Raw genomic sequence first — 9,075 nt, forward strand, 5'->3', positions numbered from 1 at the left:
AAATATACACTGCCGTTCAAAAGTTTGGGGTCACTTGACTGAAATATTTCTCATGATCTTAAAAATCTTTTGATCTGAAGGCATATGCTTAAATGTTTGAAATTAGTTTTTAATAGGCAAAAATATAATTGTGCCAACATATTTATTTAATTACAAAACAAAAATTTGATTAAAACATTTTTTTTTTTTTTTTTGTTAAATTGATGACTTGGACCGAATAATTGAGAAAAGCAGCTAATAAGTGCCCAGTATTGATGGGAACTCCTTCAATACTGTTTAAAAAGCATCCCAGGGTGATACCTCAAGAAGTTGTTTGAGAAAATGTCAAGAGTACATGTCTGCAAATTCTAGGCAAAGGCTGGCTACTTTGAAGATGCTAAAATATAACACAGTTTTGATTTGATGATAGTTCCATTTATGATATTCCATATTTTTGATGACTTTACTATTATCCATAAATGTGAAAAATAATAATTATAAAGAAAGAGTAAGCGACCCTAAACTTTTGACCGGTAGTGTAAATATAACTATAAAAATACATATATAAAATAAATAAACTAAATATATTACAAACTTTAGACTAGAAAAAAAAAAAAAAAGATAATTTACAGTTTTTCTCAATCGATTTTATACATTTCTCCAAACTATAGTAAATATTCTCAAAACAATTGACACAGCTGACAACACAGACTCTGAATTTTGCAGAACAATTCAATTTCACTGCATAATGAAGCACTGTATTCTTTTCTGATAATGCATTTATAAAAACTATACATCAAAACTATAGATGTATTGAATTCATAACATATTCAGCTATAGACACACAACTCTACAATTGAAATAATACATTTATCATAAAAATCCACAGTAAAGACCATTTTCCATGTGTTTTTGTAAAATTTCTCTAAATTTCAAGTTGTTCCTGCTCATCTTCTGGAAAGAGGATGAGGGAGTTTACTGTAAAAAAAAAAATATATATATATATAAAAATAAATATATTGTATTGACCTACATAAGACAGCACTATACAGTAAGCACAGATGTCACAGTACTGTAATTGTGGACATTGATTGTGGCATGCAGACCTATGCCATTTCTCCCTCTTCTTTTTTGTTGAGATTGAAGTCACAGTAGCCCGAAAAAGTTGTGTGTCTCAGAGAGACTGTGATTCATAATATGATCAATTAGAGGAACTCTCAGATCATTTGAGCCTCTCCTGCATTTTCTTTACTCTACTTTTTCACCCTGCTGTTCTCTTTCTCTCTGCTCACCATCATAACACCATCTCCATTTGGTCTTTCGTCAAGTCTTTCAATGCCCACCAGTTAAAATGTTGAGAAAACCTCCCCCTTTTCTCATCAATTCTTCCTCCTATTTCCTCTTCCTCCACTCTATCTCTTCACCTCTTCTTCATCTTGTTTTCCTCTTCTTCTTTCTCATTATTTGTTTGCTCTGAATTTTCATATTTGACCCCTTTTATAGATAGCAAAGTCATGATAGTTGTGTGAAAAATGTTGTAAATTGCATTTTCTTTGCTGTGTGCATTACTAACACAGCAGATATCAATATGAAGGGATTTGACAACCTGACATGTTCATTTTAGAATATGACTTTAATTTAGCTGTCTGTGTTAACTGTTTTGAAAGCTTTGAAATTTGTGTGTAGTGTTTCGAGAAAATGATAGAAAATCAAGAAAAATGTACAGTCTGTTTAGGACAGTTATAAAGTGTTTATATTGCAGTGTTAATTGTTTTGAGAGTGGTGACCTGAGTTTGGAGAAATGTGTAAAATAAACTGTAAAAACATTTAGAATATATATATACTAAATATATCAAATAAATTATTTTATATACTCAGTGTGTGTATATTCTAAATGTTTTTAAATTATATATATATATATATATATATATATATATATATATATATATATATATATATATATATATATATAAGTTTTATAGTCTAACTTTTTAACTTTTAAAATATTTAGTTTTTGAATATTATATACAGTATTGTACAAAAGTCTTGTTTCACAAAAGCATTTCTCGTAAGATGGTTAGTTATACCTTCAGCTTTAGTGTCAATAGGAAATATAAATGTTAGACTCCCAAACATTACTTTTGCAAATAGAAAAGATTAGAACAGAAGAACAGGGAGCCCTGCAACAGATGTCATGGCCCCCACAGACCCCCTACTGAACATCATGTCTGTCTGAGATTACATATAGAGACAGAAGTAATTGAGAGAAGAACTGTGACGAATTCTCCAAGAAGCTTGGAACATCCTATCTGCCAACAACCAAGAAAAACTGTGTCCAGGTGTACCTAGGAGAATTGGTGCTGTTTTAAAGGCAAAGGTGGTCACACTGAATATTGATTTAGCTTTTTTATGTTTACTGAACTTTGTATGACATTAAGTGATAAATGAAAACTATTTATTTCATTATTTTTGAAGACATCCTCACTATGCAACATTTTTCACAAGTGCCTAAAACTTTTGCACAGTACTGTATGTACATTACCATTCAAAAGTTTAGGGTCACTTACTCATTCTTTCCTTCTTTCTTTTTTTCACTTTTTAGAATAATAGTAAAGTCATCACAACTATGGATTAATAGAAATGGAAATATGGGAATTATGTTGTGACTACAAAAATCCAAAATAAATCAAAACTATGTTATATTTTAGCATCTTCAAAGTGGCCACACTTTGCCTAGATTTTGCAGAAATGTACTCTTGACATTTTCTCAACCAACTTCTTGAGGTATCACCCTGGGATGCTTTTTAAACAGTATTGAAGTTCCCATCTATATGCTGGGCACTTAGTGGTTGCTTTTCTTTATTATTCGGTACAAGTCATCCATTTAAATAAATGTTTTTTTTATTTTTTTTATAAAATTTTAGTTTTGTAATTAAATTAATATGTTGCCACAATACAGTAATTATAATTACTTTATATACAGTGCATCTGGAAAGAATTCACAGCGCTTCACTTTTTCCACATTTGTTATGTTACAGCCTTATTTCAAAATGGATTAAATTCATTATTTTCCTCAATTCTACAAACAATACCTCATAATGACAACATGAAAGAAGTTTGTTTGAAATCTTTGCAAATTTATTAAAAATTAAAAACGAAAAAAAAAAAAAAAATCACGTGTACATAAGTATTTACAGCCTTTGCTTAATACTTTGTTGAAGCACCTTTGGCACCAATTACAGCCTCAAGTCTTTTTGAGTATGATGCTACAAGCTTGGCACACCTATTTTTGGGCAGTTTCTCCCATTCTTCTTTGCAGGACCTCTCAAGCTCCATCAGGTTGGATGGGGAGCGTCGGTGCACAGCCATTTTCAGATCTCTCCAGAGATGTTCAATCGGGTTCAAGTCTGGGCTCTGGCTGGGCCACTCAAGGACATTCACAGAGTTGTCCCGTAGCCACTCCTTTGTTATCTTGGCTGTGTGCTTAGGGTCGTTGTCCTGTTGGAAGATGAACCTTTGCCCCAGTCTGAGGTCCAGAGCGCTCTGGAGCAGGTTTTCATCAAGGATGTCTCTGTACATTGCTGCATTCATCTTTCCCTTGATCCTGACTAGTCTCCCAGTTCCTGCCGCTGAAAAACATCCCCACAGCATGATGCTGCCACCACCATGCTTCACTGTAGGGATGGTATTGGCCAGGCGATGAGCGGTGCCTGGTTTCCTCCAGACATGACACTTGCCATTCAGGCCAAAGAGTTCAATCTTTGTTTCACCAGACCAGAGAATTTTGTTTCTCATGGTCGGAGAGTCCTTCAGGTGCCTTTTGGCAAACTCCAGACGGGCTGTCATGTGCCTTTTACTGAGGAGTGGCTTCCGTCTGGCCACTCTACCATACAGGCCTGATTGGTGGGGTGCTGCAGAGATGGTTGTTCTTCTGGAAGGTTCTCCTCTCTCCACAGAGAAACACTGGAGCTCTGTCAGAGTGACTATCGGGTTCTTGGTCACCTCCCTGACGAAGGCCCTTCTCCCCTGATCGCTCAGTTTGGCCGGGCGGCCAGCTCTAGGAAGAGTCCTGGTGGTTCCAAACTTCTTCCATTTACGGATGATGGAGGCCACTGTGCTCATTGGGACCTTCAATGCTGCAGAAATTTTTCTGTACCCTTCCCCAGATCTGTGCCTCGATACAATCCTGTCTCGGAGGTCTACAGACAATTCCTTGGACTTCATGGCTTGGTTTGTGCTCTGACATGCACTTCTTCTTCTCTTCGTTTTTTGGCAGGTTGCAAACAACTTTTAAAGGTGCACACCGCCACCTGCTGTACAAGAGTGCGTATCACCATGTCACTTAGCTCATATTCTATTATTCAATCTTGTGCTTTTTAAAAAGGCAAAAAGTGCCCTTCTGATCTCTCTTATTCCTTCTTCCTCCCCTTCTGTTCCCAATACCCCATTTTAGATCCCACACCCATCCTGTTTCTCTTACTTTGTCATGTAAGATCCTTCTATCAGATTCATATATGGTACAATGCGTAATGACATGTTCTACATTTTCTTTATCTCCACAGTTAGCACACTTATTACTATTTATTTTCCCTAGAACAGCCAATGTACTATTTAATCCTGGGTGATCTAATCTGAGTCTTGTTATTATTATTTCCTCTCTTCTGTTCTTTTCTTTATATATCTTTATTTTAACTGATTTTTGAATTTTATAAAATCTCCTTCCTTTCAGATCTTCATCCCAGTTATTCTGCCAAATCTCCATTCCTTTATTCTTAATCAGGGCTTTCCCTTCTCCTTTTCCTAATGTAACTGAAATTGAGATTTCCTTTTGTAAAGCTTTTTTTTGCAAGCAGTCAGCACCCTCATTTCCTTTCAGTCCCTCATGAGCTGGCACCCAACAAAACTGCACATCAATACCATCTCTATGGATCTAAACTAATTTTGAAAAAGTTCTATGATAAGATCATCTCTATCACTTTTCCTCAATTGGATGCTTCCCAAAACAGCAATTGAATCAGTGCATATAACCACCCTATCCGGTTTAACCTCTTCAACCCATTGTAACCCTATTATGACTGCCACTAATTCTGCTGTATATACTGATAAATAATCTGAAAGTCTTTTAGCTATAGTTATTTTAAATTAAGGGATGTATACACTAATTCCCACACTCCCTTGCTTATTCTTTGACCCATCTGTGTAAATTTTAAGGTAGTTGAAATACCTATTTCTTACATATAAACTTGCTTTATTACCCACTTCATTTGTTTGCCATTCTCTTTTCTTCTCTAATATATATTAATATCTACTTTTGTTGCTGGATAAAGCCATGGTGGAATATTACTAATTGGGGTAGTCCTTGTGAACTCTATAAGCCATTTTCACTAGCTCTTTCTTTCAATGTCCATCCAAATCCACTTCTCTTAAATTTGTCATATTCCCAGCAGTTCTGAATTGTTATTTTTGTGGGGTTTTCCTCTCCACTTCCTTTTAACCTAATCCAGTATGTAAGTGATAATTTTTATCTTCTGAACTCCAATGGTATTTCACCTGCTTCTATTAGGACGGCATTAATGGGGGTTGACTTTATGGGTCCTATACATAGCCGTAGAGCTCTATACTGTAATCTGTCTACATTTAGTAGGATTGTCTTAGCTGCTGCTCCATAGACTATACATCCATCTCTGACATGCCCTGTTAACTGTGGGACCTTATGTAGACAGGTGTGTGCCTTTCAAAATCATGTCCAACCAACTGAATTTCCCACAGGTGGACTCCAATCAAGTTGTAGAAATGTCTCAAGGATGATCAGTGGAAACAGGATGCACCTGAGCTAAATTTTGAGTGTCATGGCAAAGGCTGTGAATACTTATGTACATGTGATTTTTTTTCGTTTTTTATTTTTAATAAATTTGCAAAGATTTCAAACAAACTTCTTTCATGTTGTCATTATGGGGTATTGTTTGTAGGATTTTGAGGAAAATAACGAATTTAATCCATTTTGGAATAAGGCTGTAACATAACAAAAAGTGGAAAAAGTGAAGCGCTGTGAATACTTTCCGGATGCACTGTAAATGCATTGTCCTTATTTAGTAAAAGTGTGTGTGATTAAAGCATTAAACTTGCTCACTCCATTCTGCACTTGCTTTTCCCAGTGTCTTTTTCTCAATCTCTCTTCTCTCTCCTTTGTGCGCATCTGTGTGTGCATGTGTACATGTGCTTTGTGCGTGCACATGTCAGTGTGTGTGCCAGTGGAGAAAATTAAAGGCAGACTTTCCGTGGCAGGCGTCATCCCCAAATTGCACATTTGGTGTAGAATTTAACCTGGCTCGAGATGTGACAATAATATTCAACGTGTACCCCCACAACCCACACAGAGCTCTGCACAAAAACATAGAAGAGATAATTTCTGAAATAGAAAACCTACCTTGAACTAAGACAGAGTGAAAGAGAAAGTGTGAGACTGAGAGAATTATTTCTCCCAGTGTTAGAAGATAAAAAAACAGTGGTAAGCAGATCTAAGCATCGGCTGTTTTGAGAAGATATGATGGATTGTGGCTTTAATAAAGATTAATGACCAAATTACTTTCTCCCTGTAAAGCTAAAAGAATAGACCCTACATTGTAATATAAAGCGAACTGTTACACAGGGTGGAGGGGGATTCTTAAAACAAAGGTTATTTTGATATTTAGTCATGCTAGGGATCTCCAGCTTCATATGTTCTGTTTCTTTTGACTTTTTCCGTTACCTTTTGTGTCTTTTCTACACAGTTATACACAAGGATGCATTTAAGTTTGAAATTGCACAGTGTTAGTCATAATACAGTGCATCCGGAAAGTATTCACAGCGCTTCACTTTTTCCACATTTTGTTATGTTACAGCCTTATTCCAAAATGGATTAAATTCATTATTTTCCTCAAATTTCTACAAACAATACCCCATAATGACAACATGAAAGAAGTTTGTTTGAAATCTTTGCAAATGTATAAAAAACGAAAAAAAAAAAATCACATGTACATAAGTATTCACAGCCTTTGCCATGACACTCAAAATTGAGCTCAGGTGCATCCTGTTTCCACTGATCATCCTTGAGATGTTTCTACAACTTGATTGGAGTCCACCTGTGGTAAATTCAGTTGATTGGACATGATTTGGAAAGGCACACACCTGTCTATATAAGGTCCCACAGTTAACAGTGCATGTCAGAGCACAAACCAAGCCATGAAGTCCAAGGAATTGTCTGTAGGCCTCCGAGACAGGATTGTATCGAGGCACAGATCTGGGGAAGGGTACAGAAAAATTTCTGCAGCATTGAAGGTCCCAATGAGCACAGTGGCCTCCATCATCCGTAAATGGAAGAAGTTTGGAACCACCAGGACTCTTCCTAGAGCTGGCCGCCCCGCCAAACTGAGCAATCGGGGGAGGAGGGCCTTAGTCAGGAAGGTGACCAAGAACCCGATGGTCACTCTGACAGAGCTCCAGCGTTTCTCTGTGGAGAGAAAGGAGAACCTTCCAGAAGAACAACCATCTCTGCAGCACTCCACCAATCATACCTGTATGGTAGAGTGGCCAGACGGAAGCCACTCCTCAGTAAAAGGCACTTGACAGCCAGCCTGGAGTTTGCCAAAAGGCACCTGAAGGACTCTCTGACCATGAGAAACAAGATTCTCTGGTCTGGTGAAACAAAGATTGAACTCTTTGGCCTGAATGGCAAGTGTCATGCCTGGAGAAAACCAGGCACTGCTCATCACCTGGCCAATACCATCCCTACAGTGAAGCATGGTAGTGGCAGCATCATGCTGTGGGAATGTTTTTCAGCGGCAGGAACTGGGAGACTAGTCAGGATCGAGGGAAAGATGAATGCAGCAATGTACAGAGACATTCCTTGATGAAAACCTGCTCCAGAGCGCTCTGGACCTCAGACTGGGGCGAAGGTTCATCTTCCATCAGGACAACGATCCTAAGCACACAGCCAAGATAACAAAGGAGTGGCTACGGGACAACTCTGTGAATGTCCTTGAGTGGCCCAGCCAGAGCCCAGACTTGAACCCGATTGAACATCTCTGGAGAGATCTGAAAATGGCTGTGCACCGACGCTCCCCATCCAACGTGATGGAGCTTGAGAGGTCCTGCAAAGAAGAATGGGAGAAACTGCCCAAAAATAGGTGTGCCAAGCTTGTAGCATCATACTCAAAAAGACTTGAGGCTGTAATTGGTGCCAAAGGTGCTTCAACAAAGTATTGAGCAAAGGCTGTGAATACTTATGTACATGTGTTTTTTTTATAATTTTTTTTTTTTTAATTATTTTTTTATAAATTTGCAAATATTTAAAACAAACTTCTTTCACGTTGTCGTTATGGGGTATTGTTTGTAGGAAAATAATGAATTTAATCCATTTTGGAATAAGGCTGTAACATAAAAAAATGTGGAAAAAGTGAAGCGCTGTGAATACTGTCCGGATGCACTGTATTCTGTTGCTTTAGCCAAACAAATGGCTTCCTTAACTATACCCATGATGAAGAACCAATCATACATCTGAATTAACCTTTAAACATCTTAAATTATCCTCCCAAGAGCTGACCTTTCTTTTAAAACCATGCCATTGCTCGGTGGAAATTGTTTGACACAACCTATTTGTGTTGTCCTGCGGTTCTAACAGGGGGATTTGGGTGCATGGTGGATGTTGACCTTTGTATTTGACTCGGGCGCCGTTGTCACAGCACTGCTTCCTCTCCAGCATGCTGGCGCCGCTGAGACTTCTGTCATCTTTCCCATGCTGGCAAGAGTAATGAAAGCAGGAAGTTATCCAGCTCAAATTTGTGATCGTTTAAACACCAAGGTCAGCGTAAACAGGCCATTCCACACTCCTTGAATACATCACTTTATGTGTGACAAGTGTGAGGCCTCAGATTCTGTCCATTGGGTAAAAATGGGCAACCTTTAAACATTTGATCTTGGTTGAGAATATATTATTTATATTAATCAGAACAGGCCCTGTTATGAATGTGAAAAGGAAGTATGCCTGTAGTAGAAAAGGCATCTTGGAATGGGTCATGTAGTTTCTACAGTAGCTTAGATTTACTAAGGAAGGAAAGT

Source organism: Myxocyprinus asiaticus, chromosome 25 (genome assembly GCF_019703515.2).
Source record: "Myxocyprinus asiaticus isolate MX2 ecotype Aquarium Trade chromosome 25, UBuf_Myxa_2, whole genome shotgun sequence".
Lineage (NCBI taxonomy): Eukaryota > Metazoa > Chordata > Actinopteri > Cypriniformes > Catostomidae > Myxocyprinus > Myxocyprinus asiaticus.